Source organism: Pongo abelii, chromosome 4 (genome assembly GCF_028885655.2).
Source record: "Pongo abelii isolate AG06213 chromosome 4, NHGRI_mPonAbe1-v2.0_pri, whole genome shotgun sequence".
Lineage (NCBI taxonomy): Eukaryota > Metazoa > Chordata > Mammalia > Primates > Hominidae > Pongo > Pongo abelii.
Genome location: NC_071989.2, coordinates 95,827,172 through 95,845,154, shown reverse-complemented (window position 1 = coordinate 95,845,154; position 17,983 = coordinate 95,827,172). Strand labels below are relative to the sequence as shown.

The 17,983-nt window shown below is 38.0% G+C and overlaps 1 long non-coding RNA gene across 2 annotated transcripts in view; it reads right to left on the bottom strand.

Annotated features, from left to right (window-relative positions):
* LOC129059457 (uncharacterized) overlaps window positions 1-16,333 on the bottom strand; it is a 35,801-nt gene extending 19,468 nt beyond the window's left edge. Inside the window, exons 1-4 of one of the 2 annotated variants that reach the window (XR_008525362.2) lie at window positions 16,192-16,333; window positions 13,490-13,554; window positions 5,030-5,157; window positions 1,987-2,062 (exon numbers count right to left, since the gene is read on the bottom strand). This is a non-coding gene — a long non-coding RNA (uncharacterized LOC129059457). The remainder of the gene's footprint in view (window positions 1-1,986; window positions 2,063-5,029; window positions 5,158-13,489; window positions 13,555-16,191) is intronic. The other variant, XR_008525361.2, reaches the window with a different exon arrangement.
* Window positions 16,334-17,983: the final 1,650 nt, after the last annotated feature.

Here is a 17,983-nt window from a genome sequence, read left to right as displayed (position 1 = left end):
CTTTTCTGGGTTATTGTTGTAGGTTCCTGGCCATGAATTCCAATTTGAACAATTTTGTAATTCAGTTAGGCACAATACAATTTATTAAATTATGACTTTCTTCATAATGATCACATTCCATGCCTGCCACCTAGGTTTACATTCTGGGTTAGACTTGGTTGTTCTCAGGTTTCCTTACCTTCACATTTACATACATTTATTTTACTTGCCAAGATTATAAACAAAACTCATCGATTACAGATTGATGATTTCTAGTTTCACTGTGAAGGAAACTTATATACAATGTTGCCAATCAGTCCATGGGGTTCTATTTATTTTTATTGCATATCTTGCACACATCCCCACCTGTAATCCCAGCACCTTGGGAGGCTGAGGTGGGAGGATTGGCTGAAGCCAAGAGTTTGAGACCATCCTGGGAAACATAGCCTTACCCTCATCTCTACAAATAATAAAAAAATTAGCTGGGCTTGGTGGCACAAGCCAGTAGTCTCAACTACGTAGGAGGTTGAAGCAGGAGTGTTTATTGGGCCCAGGAATTTGAGGCTGCAGTGAGCTATGGTTGCGCCACTGTACTCCAGCCTAGGTGACAGAGCCAGACCTTGTCTCTAAAAACCAAAACAACAAAACAAAACAAACAGACATCCCACTACTTCCAAATTCATTGGCACCATCCTGGAAATTGCCACCTTTCACCAGCATCATTGTGGTAGCCTCTGGTGTCAGGCTACTTTTGGTTGAAGCTAACACAAGAACAAGCTAAAAGTAGCTTTAATCATCAGGATTTAATTTTCCTTTCACATAAAGAAGATTTTAAGCAGGAGTTTCCACAGTTGCTTCAATAGGTCTGCAGTGTCAGGGCTCTGGAGTGGTTTTCCGCGACTTCCCTGACCTTCCCTTTATGGTCACAGTATAGCTGCTGCGGCTCCGTGCATCAGGTTCTCACACAAGAGCATTTAGCTGCAGGAAGGGAGAGGGAGGATTTCTCTTCATGAGTCTTTCTTATCAAGCGAGAAAAGCTTTCCCAGATAACTCTCAGAAGATTTCCCTTTATATCTCACTAGCCAGGATTTGTTCACTTTCCTATGCCGTAGTGCAAATGCAGCCAGGACCATAAGTAGCTGCTATTTTTAGTCTCCATATTTGTTAGTGAGAAATAGGAAGATTGGAAAGCTCTCAGGTTTTTAAATCCACCTTGCATTTCTGCCAAATGTGCTTCCTTGAATACATCACCCTCGTCTTAAACTTCCAGTAACTTCTATTGCTAGTAAATACAGTTCATTCCAGCTCCTTTTACTCCCTTAGTTTATCTCCTACTTTACTTTCCCATTGGCGGCTTAGTGAACCCAGAATAGAACCAGCTTATCCCTTGTTCATGCCTTTGCTCATGACATTTTCTCCTCTTGGAATCTCTTCCCCACAATCTTCCACTGAACATCAACTTAGACATCAATGCTCAGCTCCATGGCTGCTTTCTCCATAAGTCTTCCTTGTTCTCATTAGTTGTAATTTCCCCTTTCTTTCAACTTCTGCACTTTCTCCGTATCACAGAGGCTGACCACTCATGGATTTAACATTTAAATTTGATTACTCACAGGACCCCACAAAGGTGCAATTCAACGGTCTTTGTAACATTTCTAAGGTACAATCCCAAACTTTGGGGCAAAGCTGGCATGCAGGGGTGAATTTTCTCACTGGGGAGTAAGTCATGCGCTGCATAAAATTTAGACCTCAGTGAGGCTTCGATGTTTTTTCCTTGTTGTAATACAGGCAGTAAGTTTTGTGAACTCATTACAAGCTGCTCTTCATTGTGGAAAATGGCTGTTAATTGAGAGATAAAACTTTAGATGAAAGTTGAAAAGGTGGTTAACTTTTGGTTTGAGGAGAGGTACTGGAAAGGGTAATTCTCCAGAAACTGTGAATTATGATAGCCAGGAGCCTGGAAAAATACTTGCACATTCTTGAGACTGTAGTATAGAGGTTTCTTACCTTGTATTGTAAGACTCCTTGAAGACAGTGAGATTTCAAAAGGCTGGGAGAAATCAAACGGTGTGCTGTGATGGCTCTGGAAACAGAGAATTGAGGTTAAATTATAGCTCTGCCTGTTCCCCAAGACAAGCTGACCTTTTGGAAGATTCTTGATAATGTGAACCTTCAGTTTCCCCTTCCATAAAACGATGGCAAAAATACCCACCTCATAGCTATTAAGTGGGATAATACCTGGAAAATGTCTTGTAAATTGTAAAACAATAGATAATTAAGTGATAACAATTATGTGTGTCCATATATCTATCAGGACAGCAAATGCTCAGAAAAGATTTATTTAATGACTGAAAAAATGAATGAATAAATAAATGAATGAAAAGCTAACATAATAGCCTACTTATAGAAAAAATGCAAATGTTTTTATTTCTATAATAGTATCTCTGAGATTCTAAGGCATTTTATTTGCTTGCATTACTAAAATATGAAAGTCAATAAAATCATTACTAAGAATTAAATATCAGTAGATTATAACAACGTTAATATGAAGCTGAATTTCTTTTTTGAATACATTGACTATTCATAAACTGCTGGGCCTACACTTTCACTGTTTACGGCATTAGTGGAGGCCCTCACGTGCATCACAGCTTTGTAGTTCCTCTGGGACTATCTATTATCCCACAGATCCATTATCATCTATAATTCTCTTTAAAAACCTAATAAAATTTACTGTAAGATGCCTGTGCTGTGTATTGTCTTCAAACATAACCTTTTCTACATCTTTTTTGAGTGTCGAGCTTTTAAAAGGGTCTGATATTATTGGAATATTAGTTCACTTGTGCTTCAGATTTACACCTCTCCAAGGTAGGGAACATGTTGCTACTCTCCTGACTAGAAAGGGATTCAAGAACCATGGGAATCTGTGAATAGCTTCACACTGCTGCTGGGCCAACCAAACCTAATATGCAACAGTGCCATGAACTGGACTAGGTGTGCATTAAATGGTTTAGTTTTTCCAATGACCAGTTATAGAAAAATAATGATTTGTCTTCCTCTTTAGAACATGCATTATTTCAGCTAATTTGCAGGTATTTAAATGAATTAACTTTGTTAATTTAAATAATTAACAAAATAATAGACTAGGGAGATCCTGGAACTCCACACTAAGATATTTCTCTTATAATTCCACTACAACTCATAGTTGGCTTTATCATTGGACATTATTCTAATTATATTAACTTTTTGGGATTGAAGTTAACTTTTTTTTTCAACACATGGTCAATGTTATTCTGTCAGTGGGGTCATTAACTGTTGTCCCTGGTCAGAGCCTTTGCATATATGATTAAGTTAAGGATCTTGTTAAGTAGAGTTTATTCTAGATTATCCAGGTGGGCCCTAAACATAGTCACAAGAGTTCTTATACCAGGACTGTAAATATTCAAAAGTAGAAGGTGATGTATTACAGAAGCAGCGAGAGAAAAATGATGTGATGCAGGGCCATGAGGCAAGGAATAAAAGCTAGAAAAGACAAAAAGTGAATTCTCTTGAGAGCCTCCAGAAGGAATCAGCTCTTCCAGAACCTTTAAGCCTTATTTTGTACTCATGACACCCAGACCTGTAGCAGATTCAATTTGTGTTGTTTTAAGCCACTGCGTTTGTGGTAATTTCTTACAGCAGTGGTAAGAAACTAATATAGGTGGTTCTGGCCTGAGTGGATTGGGTGGTTCTGGGTGCTTGGCAGTGAAGGCTCTTCTCTCTTCACAATCCAGTCATTATAGGACGGCCATAAGCAGACACTCCTATTTCATTCTCCTCACTGTCTCTTCTAGGGCAATAGGCCCTCTCCCTTCCAGCTAACTTTGCTAGAATCAGGCCCCAGATGTCAGCAGCCCATCTGGTGAACCCTATGCTTCACTCTTCCATCTAGTCTCCTTCTCTTTATTCTTAAAGTCTTTTCTTCCTTTTATTTTTTCTCAATAGACGTTGATGGTCCATAAACCTTAGAACTAGAATCAATTTCATGAGCTATCTCCCCTTCTCAAATTCATGGAAGATTTAATTTTCAAATATTCCCTGGTGAAGAATGGAAACATTTATGTTTCATCCTTCTAATGCAAGAAGAGGGGGGAAGGTAAATAAAGCAATTTATTTCTGCATGAAAAGAACATTTGTGTCCTGCCACACAATTGTGTCCTGGAATTCCTATGTATCCTTTCTTTCTTGTTTTTTTTATGGCAGAACTGGAGTTACTGCTTAGGTTGCACACCCACACCCTTCCTGGTGCATTTTTGATAGTAAAAGAGAAAATATTCCATACTGTGGGCATATGTCTGAGAAATAATTCTCTATAATGTATTGCTTTGGTAAAACTTAACCGTAGTCCAGGTTTTATACTACAAAAATGCCTATAACAAGTGATTGCAAGTCAAAAGTAAGTATTATGTAAGAGTTGGAAAAAATCTTATCTATCCAAAGCTGTAATTTCCAAATAAAACTCCTTTCTGAGTTGGCAGCACATATGTATAATTTAGGCCTATTCTGAATAAAAGTGGTTGAGTTATCAAAACTCCATTAACCTAATTTGTTTAGATGGAAGTAGTACCTTATGCCTGGCTTAAACAGAATTTAAATGAAAAGGGAGAAGAAATATCATTCTATATAATTAAGGTGGCAGACCCCACTCATTTATAAAAAGAGAAGATGTAAAGTCAACAAAAGAAACCCTGTGGTATAGTGTTTGGCTTTGAAAATGCTAAATAAAAGGAAAGTAGTCTAATGGCAACAATAACAGATATGTGATGCTTATTCAGAATCTTCAAATGCAAAATTTTCTATTTCATTGATGCACATCTCACAAAAATGCATAAATGACTCTCATTTTGTCTTCTAGACTGTGGCCTATCATGTTAACTCCTGAGAGCCTTTAGAGTAATGTAAAGAAAACTCTGTCAATAACATCCATCCATCCAAATGCTGTCAATTTGAAACCTTATTACTAGAAGTTATAGGCTCTGGAATTATCCTTGTCAAATCTAAGGAGGCAGCCAACCTTTCCAGCCGTCTCTTTTGCATCTCTGAACTTCTTTATCATTCCATTTCTAGGGCTAGGAGTAATGGTGTGACAATTGCATGGTGCTCCCTCCTCTCCTCAATTCTGTTTCTAAGGGTCGGGATGACCTACAGAGTGATAAAATAAGATAGTCATTCAGTTGAGCCAGGTGTCCTTTGAGAAGCTAAGAAAAGGGATAACAATGTCACAAAGTCATTAGTGTACAGTATATTAAAAGCCACAAGTGACAGCTCTCAGTGAGACTATCCTGCTTGAGAGTCTGCCACTTCCTGCTGGAATCACCCCATAGCAGGCAGGAACCGACATTTCATCAAACATCTATGTTTGGTGGTTGAGCAAGAGTTCACAGGCCTAGAAATTAAAGTAGATCTAATAGAGTTGATTAACAATGGAAAAAGGAAGATACATATTTTGTGCTTTTTTGATCCAGGAAATAAGGTCCTTTATTCTGTACCATCATGGCCAGGGTATATTAAAAAATTAAAATGTAAACTGGTGAAAATTTTTACAGGTGATGGCAGGTATAACTGGAGACTTCATAGGCCACTGAATCCTGCTCACCACATCTTCCAGTCTGTAAAAAGCCAGTAAAGACAAAAACAAAAACAAAGCAAATCCAAAATAAACAGCAGATTACTCATCCAATATTGGAATTGGTTGATCCTGTCAGCTCTCAAGATCTCCAGTCACTAAATTCTGTCTTCTGATCACTGCCAAGTTGTTGAATATTGATTAGATGAGTCCTAGTTACTCTTCTCACTTTGAGCTTCTAGATTCTATGTCTAGTGAACCCCCATCCCAATTTTTGGCTAACTTCTCTTTCTCTAGACTCTACCTAGGAGCAAATTGTTCCTTTGTGCTATTTCTTCCACCTCCAGCTCAGGCCAGAACTTTCTGCCAGAGAGATCTCTTTCCCCTTTGTTCTCCCTGGAGTCTGTGGCTTAGGCTTAATGAAGCTAACAGACTGGGGTGGGGAATAGGGGTTGGGGAAGGAGAGGGTAGGCTCCAGGTGTTGCTACTGCTGGTCCTAAACCATCAGTGAGCACTAGGGTATTCTAATATTGGAGTATTTTTATCTAAATTCTCATAGTTCTTCTTTGTATCTTGAAGACAATTTTGTGATGTTTAAAAAACTGTTGTAAAATAGATATACTCAAGAGGAGAACACATTTCAAGCACTTTCTGAAAGTGTTTTTCTCCTCTAGTTACTTGAATTACCTATTAATCAAAATACTTTAGGCTGTAGAAACAAACACTCCCCAAATTTTAGTGGCTCGAACCAAAAAAGGTTTATTTTTCACTCAGGCAAAATGTGTATATTGGGTTGGCAAGGGGATTCTGCTCTTCGGCATCACTCAGGGACCCTGATGACCAAAGCTCCATATGACACATGCCTCTAGAATTGCCTTAGGTCAAGAGACATGGTGAGCTGTGCAGAGCATGCAAAGCTTCCACTGGAAATGACACATGTCACTTGATTATGTTCAATTGGCTAATGCAAGTCCATGTTTGTATCTGCTTTGTAAACCAGAATATTTGTGAATAACCCTAATGAGTCATAGAGGCACCCTTTGCCATTTTGTGCTACCAGATCCTATGGTTATTCTGTTATTTTCCTCCTGTTTTTATAAAACTTTCCTATATTTTCCATTTATTTTTCACAAATGCTCTTTCTACCTCTCTTCTATAAGTGAGCCTGGCTTTCTTATTAATGATGTTACCTCCCATGAAATTCTTTCCAGGACAGCTTTCTCTTTTTCCCTTCTTTTATCACTAATAGAGGACAAAGAAAGAGGATTAATCTCCTTCCTTCTCCATTGCCCATTCCTGAATATTGTTCTGGCTGTTGAAATTCAGCAGTCTCTTCTCTTTCCGACTGTCTCATGCACCCTCCTTCTCTCCTAGCTGCTATGGTATCTGGAACTCTGTGGTACTTTTTTCCCTTACCCAGTGAATTTAACCTATCACTTTTTTTTTTTTATCATGTCAGTGACTCCACAGTTCCTTACCTCCTTGACACCAATGATCCTTAACTCCTCTCCATCCTTGGATCTCATCATCTATCTCCACAGTCTCCAATTCTGAGTATCTTGCCTTTTCCACAATCTCTTTAATGTCAGCCATTCTAAATTTCTTACTCATACTGATCCTGGTCTTTTTTCTCATCACAACCCTGACTCTGCTCTTTTTTGTCTTGTCTGTTAACTTCCTTCCAACTTCATTTCCGTCTAGCTTGTTTTCATGGTCAGCCGACTCAGCAGTGCCTTCACTTATTGCCTAAAATTTCCCATGGACCTTGAACTTCTAAATATTTCCTTGCTAGGCTGAGAAAGCTGCACTGATTGAGTCTGCCACAAATTTATGCTTGTTCACTTTAACTGAGCTGTCCTTTCTGCTCAGCACTTCTTTTATTCATCTCTTGCTGACTCACTGCTCATCCCACACAGCCCTTTTTCCAATTATTTTTAACTCTTTTTAGGATTCAAGCTCTGCTCCAGATATGGCCCCAAAATACCTTTCCAGTTTTATCTCTCACTACTCTCCAAAAGCTCTTTGCTTTGTGCTTTCCAAACTTCATGTTTGCTCACTGTTTTACACATTCTGATGAAAATGCCCCCTACTTTGCACAGGCATTTCTCCTCTGAAAGAGACCTCTATTTGTTGTAAACATCCATGCAATTTTTATTACCTTTTATGAGACTTAGCAAATACCTCCTTATTCTAGGTACTTGTACATATGTACATCTCCACAGTTTTATTTGTGCTCTTTAAAAGTAGAAACCACGAGGGTTTGTATACATAGTGTTTATCAGTGGTGCTTTGCCCTTAGGTGATCAGTTGGTGTTTGGTGAATGCATTGGCGAAATAAACATTAGTTAGTTGTCTAGAGAATTTTTTTTAATTCTCCATACAGAAGAAAAGTTAATATTAAATGTAAGGACTTTAAAAATCTATATTTACTACTTAAATTTTAATGCAACAGTTGTGGTTTTGGATATTAATACTAGTAGATTTAACGTAATTAGGGAATATTTAAAAAAGTTGTGTGAAAGAGCTCTATTTCTTTTTTTTCCTTTTTATTTTTTTATTTTATTATTATTATACTTTAAGTTTTAGGGTACATGTGCACAACGTGCAGGTTTGTTACTTATGTATATATGTGCCATGTTGGTGTGCTGCACCCATTAACTTGTCATTTAGCATTAGGTGTATCTCCTAATGCTATCCCTCTCCCCTCCCCGCTCCCCACAACAGTCCCCACTGTGTGATGTTCCCCTTCCTGTGTCCATGTGTTCTCATTGTTCAATTCCCACCTATGAGTGAGAACATGCGGTGTTTGGTTTTTTGTCCTTGCAATGGTTTGCTGAGAATGATGGTTTCCAGCTTCATCCATGTCCTTACAAAGGACATGAACTCATCCTTTTTTATGGCTGCATAGTATTCCATGGTGTATATGTGCCACATTTTCTTAATCCAGTCTATCATTGTTGGACATTTGGGTTGGTTCCAAGTCTTTGCTATTGTGAATAGTGCCGCAATAAACATATGTGTGCATGTGTCTTTATAGCAGCATGATTTATAATCCTTTGGGTATATACCCAGTAATGGGATGGTTGGGTCAAATGGTATTTCTAGTTCTAGATCCCTGAGGAATCACCACACTGACTTCCACAATGGTTGAACTAATTTACACTCCCACCAACAGTGTAAAAGTGTTCCTATTTCTCCACATCCTCTCCAGCACCTGTTGTTTCCTGACTTTTTAATGATCGCCATTCTAACTGCTGTGAGATGGTATCTCACTGTGGTTTTGATTTGCATTTCTCTGATGGCCAGTGATGATGAGCATTTTTTCATGTGTTTTTTGGCTGCATAAATGTCTTCTTTTGAGAAGTGTCTGTTCATATGCTTCACCCACTTTTTGATGGGGTTATTTGTTTTTTTCTTGTAAATTTGTTTGAGTTCATTGTAGATTCTGGGTATTAGCCCTTTGTCAGATGAGTAGGTTGCGAAAATTTTCTCCCATTCTGTGGGTTGCCTGTTCACTCTGATGGTAGTTTATTTTGCTATGCAGAAGCTCTTTAGTTTAATTAGATCCCATTTGTCAATTTTGGCTTTTGTTGCCATTGCTTTTGGTGTTTTAGACATGAAGTCCTTGCCCATGCCTATGTCCTGAATGGTATTGCCTAGGTTTTCTTCTAGGGTTTTTATGGTTTTACGTCTAACATGTAAGTCTTTAATCCATCTTGAATTAATTTTTGTATAAGGTGTAATGAAGGGATCCAGTATCAGCTTTCTACATATGGCTAGCCAGTTTTCCCAGCACCATTTATTAAATAGGGAATCCTTTCCTCATTTCTTGTTTTTGTCAGGTTTGTCAAAGATCAGATAGTTGTAGTTATGCGGCATTATTTCTGAAGGCTCTGTTCTGTTCCATTGGTCTATATCTCTGTTTTGGTACCACTACCATGCTGTTTTGGTTACTGTAGCCTTGTAGTGTAGTTTGAAGTCAGGTAGCATGATGCCTCCAGCTTTGATCTTTTGGCTTAGGATTGACTTGGCAATGCGGGCTCTTTTTTGGTTCCATATGAACTTTAAAGTAGTTTTTTCCAATCCTGTGAAGAAAGTCATTGGTAGCTTGATGGAGATGGCATTGAATCTATAAATTACCTTGGGCAGTATGGCCATTTTCATGATATTGATTCTTCCTACCCATGAGCATGGAATGTTCTTTCATTTGTTTGTATCCTCTTTTATTTCATTGAGCAGTGGTTTATAGTTCTCCTTGAAGAGGTCCTTCATGTCCCTTGTAAGTTGGATTCCTAGGTATTTCATTCAAAAGAGCCCTATTTCTTATAACTTTCTTGAATTCTCAAGTTCCTGTCTATGCTGGTTAATTAAGACCTATACTTCATTTTTTTTTTTTTTTTTGAGACAGAGCCTCGCTCTGTCTCCCAGGCTTGAGTGCAGTGGCGTGATCTCATCTCACTGCAGTGGGTTCATGCCATTCTCCTGCCTCAGCCTCCCAAATAGCTAGGACTATAGGTACCCGCCACCACACCCGGCTAATTTTTTGTATTTTTAGTAGAGACAGGGTTTCACTGTGTTAGCCAGGATGGTCTCAATCTCCTGACCTCATGATCTGTCCACCTCGGCCTCCCAAAGTGCTGGGATTACAGGTGTGAGCCACTGTGCCTGGCCTACTTCATTTTTCTTTATATTTATCCATGTATTTAATATCTGAATCAATAAAGACAATCACATTATGTTGGAGCAAACAATTAAATCTTGATACCCTGAAATATACTTTGTTAAAAGTAGACCTTTCTGGAATTTGTGTATGATCCCTTATCTCATCCAGAGTGTAGAATCATTGGAGAAATAAGACAAAAGATAGTCAGATGGAAAGCCCAAGTGTTCACCAAGGCTAATAGTGGAGAATGTGGTCAATAGTGAAATCCCTATTATCAAACTGCAAAATTAGACCTACTCATTCAGTCACAGGCAGCACTGGATCAGAGCAGGGCACCTCACATGGGGCCTGCTGCAGTACAACTTCCAGCATAGAGGAGCAAAACAAGATGATAGCTTCCTGTGGGAGCCAAGAGACACCCATGCCTCTGACCTCTCTGTCTGTTGTAGGTAAGTTTCTCTACCTGACGAGAAGAGAGATGCTATGGGGCAAAAATGTACGAGTGGTTAGGGAAACATACCTTCTTAGGGAAACCAAAGGAATGGGGTGAGATCATTTCTATCTAATACTCCTGAACATGATGATACGATGCATGCATACATGGGATGATTGAGGGTCATCAGTGATGAGCAATCTAGTCACTTTTGTCTGTGGTGATTCTAATATTAATGAAATGGTATATTTATTTGTAATTTTATTAAACACTATTAATATATCAAAATTAATTTAAAAACCTAGCTTCTTGGCTAAAACAACTTGATGTACATTGTTACTTTACTAGGTTTAACCACATAACACATGGAAATGATAATCCCTAATCTAAATAGTTAAACTAATAATTATTTTGGGAACTACAATGTCATCATACAAACTATACACTTTATTGAAGAGAGATTAATGTTAATAGAAAAAACGTAGACAGCAATTTTGGGCCTAGTCAGCACCTTCCCTAAAACTTTTAAGGGTGCATATACATTATTTTTAGCCTCAAAAAAACCTCTTCTTATTTACTACATTTTTGATTATCTTAGTTTGTTTGTGCTGCTATAACCCAGTACCATGGACTAGCTGGCTTATAAATAACAGAAATTTATTTCTTTCAGTTCTGGAGGCTGAGAAGTTCAAGATCAAAGTGCTGGTACATTTGGTGTCTGGTGAGGTGCCATTTTCTGGTCCATAGAGGCTTCTAGCTGTGTATTCACATGGCAGAAGGAGCAAGGCAGCTCTCTGGGGCTTCTTTTACAAGGCCACTAATTTTATTCATGAAGGCCATGCCTTTATGTCTTAATCAACTTTCAAAAGATCCACCTCCTAATGTCATCTATATGGGGGTTAGGATTTCAACAAATGAATTTTGGGGAGATGCAAATATTCAGGCCACAATGTGGGTTTATATATAAATAAAACTATTTATTTACTTCCATTCATTAATCAGTTCAATTTATCAAACAACCAGTAGATTAAAGGAAATAACTGGTTTGATGGTTCGGTTAATTGACAAGTTATTTCCTGGATTTAATTTTGCTTAGGTTTAATTTTTATTTTATTTTCTTTAATAAACATATAACAAAATTTAGTTACTAACTCAACCATTTTTAAGTGTACAGGTCAGTAGTGTTGAGTATATTTACATTATTATGCAATAGGTCTACAGAACTTTTTTATCTTGCTAAACTAATTGTATGTCCGTTACACAAAAATTTCCCATTTCTCTCCCCTCCCTCCCAGAACCCTGGCAACCACCACTCTGTTTTATTTCTACAAATTTGACCACTTTGGATATCTCATATAAGTAGAATCATATAGTCATCTTCAACTCCTTCTTTCCTTCACACCTTCATCTTATTAATCCCCAATTCTGGTCAATTCCATCTCCTATAGTCTGAATTTACCTTTCAGCCCCTCAGTTCAGGCCCTTATTATTTCTCTCCTGGGTAGTGCAACAACTCTCTACCTTTCTTCTTGTCCTCTTGCAGTTCCTTCTTCATATCATTGTGACTTCTCTAATATTGGATTTGATTTATTTACTCCATCACATACAATTCTCTACATATTTCCAGTTGCTTCTTGTCTAAGCTCCTTAGCATGGCATATATAGTCTTTCACAGTCTGGCTCTGCCTCCCTCTCTGGCTCCCTCTTCCCCCTCTGACCTTCACTCTGTTCAAAGCTCCCCAGCCACACTGTATCATTCCTTTCTGTGTGTTCTGCACATTTGGCTTTCCTTATGGAATGCCCCCAGCAGTTTTTTCTCTTCTGGATAATATCTAACTATCTTGCAAGTCTCAACTGAAAATTCTCTTTTTGATGCCCGTAGAACTCCATGTCTAGCCATTCTCTAGCAGTTTTCACATTGTTTTCCAACTGTTTGTGTGTCTATCTCTTGATGGTAAATTCCTTAAAGGCAAATTATTTTATTTTTGGTCATTTATTTTTTTCTCTAGTGCCTAGAATAGTATCTGGCATATAGTGGTTACTCAGTGATTATGAGCAATTAATGACATTTTAATCTTTGTGAAATTCTTTCTTTAGAAACACTTTACAACTCAACTAGTTCAAGAATATAATGCTTTTTTTAAAGGAGTTTACACTTTTATATTACCATTCTATCTGTTGTTATATAAAAGGATCCACATGTATTTAAGGATGCACACAGGCACTAACAAATATATCTGTATATCTCTTGGAAGTCCCATCTGTAACCTAGTTTTCTAACTTATTTAGGGCATTGTTTTCAAATTTATTCTTTCAATTAACAAAATTCTACCCTTTGTGGTTATTACTCCATCGGGTGCAAGCACACAATTTAAAACTTCAATTAAAATACATAAACCAAAACAGCAGCAGTTAAAACAACATATTTGAAAAATTCTCAGCTAAAAATGATGCCCAATGGAAAATGGCAATTTAGAAAGATATATACACACAGAAGCTATGAGGAAGAAAATGTTGATAATTTAGAAATAATCTTTATTTGTGTCATAGAAAACAGATGCGGATTTATACTTTGCCCTTTTAAATCATCATCTCTTACTTTGAGGACACTATCTTATTCCCAGTTGTGTAAGTAATCAATATTTATACCGTTGTTTAAAAAATCACTGAGAGATTCGGTCACTACCTTCTAAGTATTTTTGGTGGCAGAATCATTCCAATTACAACAGGAGGATGCCAATAGAAGCCTCAAGATAGAGAGTAAAATGGGAGAGAACTGTATTTTTCAGTCACAGCGTAGAATTCCACTTACCCTGAAATCCTGACTGGCTTTGTCTTCAATGTTTTGAAATAATCGGAGATGTTTTGATTATTTCACTGTAAATTATATTGTTTTAGGCTTTTGGTTAAAAAGTTGAGGTTGAATAGGCAACGCAAATATCTAAACAATGAGATGAGGACATGTAAAGGCTGGTCTACACAGTTACAGGGCTTAGTGACAGAACATTTTTGTCTAAACATTTTATTCTTTAAAAAATGTTGTGTTATTCTGAATCATGCTGCAATGAGCATACATGTGCATGTGTCTTTATATCAAATGATTTATATTCCTTTATATATACTTGGAATATATGATTATATACTGAGTATGGGTACATACTCGGTAAGGGGATTGCTGAGTCCAATGGTATTTATATCTTCAGGTCTTTGAGGAATCACTACTCTGTCTTCCACAATGGCTGACACATGCACGCGTATGTTTATTGCAGCACTATTCACAATAGCAAAGACTTGGAACCAACCCAAATGCCCATCAATGATAGACTGGATAAAGAAAATGTGATACACATACACCATGGAATAGTATGCAGCCATAAAAAAGAATGAGATTGTATCCTTTGCAAAGTCATGGATGGAGCTGGAGGCCATTATCCTTAGCAAACTAATGCAGGAGCAGAAAACCAAATACCACATGTCTTCACTTGTAAGTGAGAGCTAAATCATGAGAACATAGGGACATATAAAGGGGAACAACACACACTGGGGCCTTTCAGAGACTGGAGGTTGGGAGGAGTGAGAGAATAAGGAAAAATAACTAATGCGTACTAGGCATAATACCTGGGTGATGAAATAATCTGTACAACATACCCTCATGACACAAGTTCACCTATGTAACAAGCCTTCACTTTTACCCTTGAACTTAAAAGTTGAAAAAATGTTTTTCAAATACTTCGAGGGAAAAGAGGTTTTGTGAGCTTCTGGGTAGAATTTCAGGACGTTTTCCAGCTCTCCAATATAATATCTATTTGTTGAGATTCTGCTATGTACAAGACACCATGGAAGATAAAAGGCAGAATGAGTTACAGTACTTGCCTTCAAGGAATTGACACTCTATTGGAGTAAAGAAAGTATGTACATGGACAGAACACAGGCTGGTTAAACAGTGGATAGAATATATTTGTTTACCTTGTACCCTCTTGAAATACCAATAAAATCAGAGAAAGTCTGTGAACTAATAAACATAAGCAGAATGGGAGGATATACAATAATAGATTAAGCCCTTTTTAGAAGATAGAAATGGATGTAAAAGTTCCCAGAGGTGGAAAACCTGATTCTAAATACCTACAGAGAGTAATGGCAATGAGAAACATGAAATTTTGCTACAAAATCTCAGAAAGTCTCAGAGATTAAAGACAATTGGTATCATTAAAGACAGAAATAAGGTAAGGAGTTGAAAACAGGGAGAATTGGTTGGACATTTCTATAACAAGCACCTAGAGCTCCTTGGTTTTTCCCTTTGCCAATGGTAACAGGGAAGGGTGGTTTTATTTTGTTAAAAAAATTGAACTGGAGAGGCTGAAATGAATGGTGGAAAGAAAGACACTATATATTAAAAACAGGAGGACTAAAGGAAAGCCTTCAAACCGAATGTTAAGCCCTCCTTGAGCTGCTTGGCTAAAAGAATACTTGAAATCAGGCCTCTATCCTCCAGGCAGAGTGGAGAATTTTCTCCATAGCTACTGAACTAGTATAGAGTGTTGGTCTGTGTCTGTCTAAAGAGACCGATATTTGGGAGTCATCCCCCTAAAGGGCTATGTCTCTAGCCAGCAGTGAAACCCACCAATTGATAAGTTCCACCTTCCTATACATTTTCCAAACAGCTTTTTAGTGTTTCACTCTTAAATGTGAATGGACAACAACTTACTAGATACCTGATGAAAGCCTCCAGCAAGAAAAGCAGAGGAGAGAAAAGGGTGGGGGGTGGGGGAGGGGAGAGAAAGAGAGAGAGAGAGAACCAAAAGAACTTAGAGGAAAATACAGATAAGGCAGAAAACAGAAGAAATGCACTCTTCTACCTCAAAGCCATTGATAAAATCCTTAGAGAGCTGAGCGAATATACCTTATATGTGAATTAAGAACCATTAAAAAGATACTCAAAAAACAACAAAAAAGAGCTCTTGGAAATTAAACATCAGATAGCCAAATTAAAAATTAAAAGCAATAGAAAATTCAGAATTTAAGACCAATTTTCAGAAAGTGGAGGAAAAAGACAAAGAAATGGGCAAAAATCAAGAAAAGATAAGAATATTAAGAGACCAATCTAAGGCCAGGCACAGTGGCTCACTCCTGTAATCTCAGCATTTTGGGAGGCAAAGGTGGGCAGCTTGCTTGACCCAAGAGTTAGAGACCAGCCTGGGCAACATGTGGAGACCCCATCTCTACAAAAATAAAGAAATTAACTGGGTGTGGGGGTCTACACCACCTGTGGTCCCAGCTACAAAGGAGGCTGAGGCAGGACGATAGCTTGAGCCCCAGAGTTCAAGGCTGCAGTAAGCCATGATCACGCCGCTGCACTCCAGCTTGGGTGGCAGAGTGTCCCTGTTGAGAGAGAGAGAGAGAGAGAAATCCAGACAGGCCAACATCTTACTCCTAAAATGTTCAGAAAGAGAATGAAAAAAGAAAAAACTGAACAAAGACACAATATAAGAAAATTTCCAGAATTAAAGGACATACATTCCAGCATTGAAAGAGCCCACTGAGTGCCCAGAATGAGGGCTCGTGAAGGATCCACAGCAAAACACCTCACAAGGAAATTTCAAGACAACACAAATATAAAGAAGATTCTTTAAAATGCAGGTGAGGAAAAGTAGCTCGCTTACAAAGGATCAAGAATTATAACGTCATCAAACTTCTCAGTGTCAACAATGGAAGCTCAGAATTCCATATACATTTAAAGAATACATTAAGTACAGAGGAGAATGAATGCATTTTGTAGGCAGAATCTCAGAAAATTTGCCTCCAATGTTTGCAGAAGCCATTTGAGACTTTCTTTAACAAAATGAAAGCATAACTCAGATAATGACATGGGAAGGATGCAAGGATTCCATGTAGGAGAGAAGAGGAAGGAAGAGCTGAGATGGCAACTGAGTTGCAGAACCACAGGATAAACAGTCCAGAATGGAGCAGGGAGAGTGAGGGCTCTAAAGGGCTGTGGTAAGAGGCTACTGTTTATCTTCCTGAAGAGGCATGCTCAACGGACTTCAATAATGTGCAGGTTCTTCTTTTTTTTTTTTTCACTTTGATAAAAAATGAAGTTAAAATAAATCGTATTAAAAAAAGATGTTATATGCTACTAAATAGGTTTGCAAACATAGTGCTTTAGGTACTGAAGAAGTAGAGATTCATTCGGCTTAGAAGACAGTTTTCGGGGAGAAAGATGAATTTTGAAGGATAAGCATGGCAGAGATGGTCAGTGTTTGCTACACATCCACGTACCCATCTTTTGTAGGCCGTCTTGCATTTAGACCAGGTCCATGTGACTGGGATGTGACCAATGGGATGTGGGTGGAAGAGATGTAAGTCATTTGCAGGCCTGGCTTTTAAAATAGGCCTGCAAAATCCTGTGGTCATTTCTTTCTCTGCAGCAGCAATCTTAGGGGCCAGATTCCAGATGGTGAGGAGAATGCCTGATACAGATTTCATTTTACATGAGTGTGAAATCAAATTTATTACGTTAAACCACTGAGATTTGAGGCTTTATTTGTTCACACAGCACACCTTAGATATAGGCTACGTGGTATGTAAGAGACAGCATAGAATAGTGATTAAAGGCAGGGATTCTGGCATCAGACTGACTGGGTTAAAAACCTGCCATCACCTCTTACTAGCTGTGGGATCTTTGGCAAGCTAATTTTAATGTCTGTGGGGCTCCCTTTATTCATCTCTAAAGTCAGGATAGCAATAGTAACTTATCTCCTAGGGGTGCTTTAAAGATTACATTGTTAAGATCTATGTATATGTTGGCTATTATTATTATTATCATCTCAGATGTAGGGGTCTTAGTCTGTTTTCTGATGCTATAACAGAATACCAGAGACTACGTAATTTATAAAGAACAGAAGTTTATTTGGCTTATGGATCTGGAGGTGAAGATGTCCAAGAGCATGGTGCTGTCATCTGGCAAGAGTCACTCCATGGTGGAAGGCAACAGGTGGAAGCAAGTATGTGGGAGATAGCAAGAAATGTGAACACACTCTTGCAATAACTAACCGACTCCCACAATAAAGACATTAATCCTTTCATGAGGACTCTGTCCTTGTGACACAATTCTTTCTTATTAGGCTTCACCTCACAACAGAGTTGCATTGGGAATAAAGTTTACAACACATGAATTAAGAGAACACACTCAAACCATAGCAATAGGGAAGGAAGGAATGGCATCCTAGGGGGAAGCAATAGAATGAAATTGAATGATAACTTCTCTTTATATTCCGTTCCTTCTCTTTTGAGGAAGAATGGAATATAA